The sequence below is a fragment of the Sinocyclocheilus rhinocerous genome, unplaced genomic scaffold (assembly GCF_001515625.1).
Source record: "Sinocyclocheilus rhinocerous isolate Xijiao unplaced genomic scaffold, SAMN03320098_v1.1 scaffold1619, whole genome shotgun sequence".
Taxonomy (NCBI): domain Eukaryota; kingdom Metazoa; phylum Chordata; class Actinopteri; order Cypriniformes; family Cyprinidae; genus Sinocyclocheilus; species Sinocyclocheilus rhinocerous.
The window spans coordinates 368,674-369,035 of record NW_015649446.1 but is presented as its reverse complement, the minus strand read 5'-3'; positions in this window follow the sequence as shown (position 1 = coordinate 369,035).

Below are 362 nucleotides of genomic sequence, written 5' to 3'. Positions count from 1 at the left end.
CCCCCCCCCCCATTCATTACTGTACATATCTTAGAATATCGATATTGCCGCATCCATGTATTTAACACACCGAAGTGTAGCTTTTGCCATTATTTAAAAAGAAGTACACATTGATTGCCAAAAAGAAAAAAGAAAGAAAAAAAATTGTGTTGTTTATCTGCATTTGTTCTGTAATGGACAGGAAAAATAGTGATTTTATACTATGGGCATTTCCAGAAAAAGGCATGTTACGATGCATCATTAGAATGGCTAGATAGTGTTACGAGCTGTGTATAGAATCAGACTGTTTCTTTTTTGCACCCAGTATTTTTGAGGTGTATTCTGAAGCATGCGGGAGGAGACCTATAGCTCTATGTGAATGG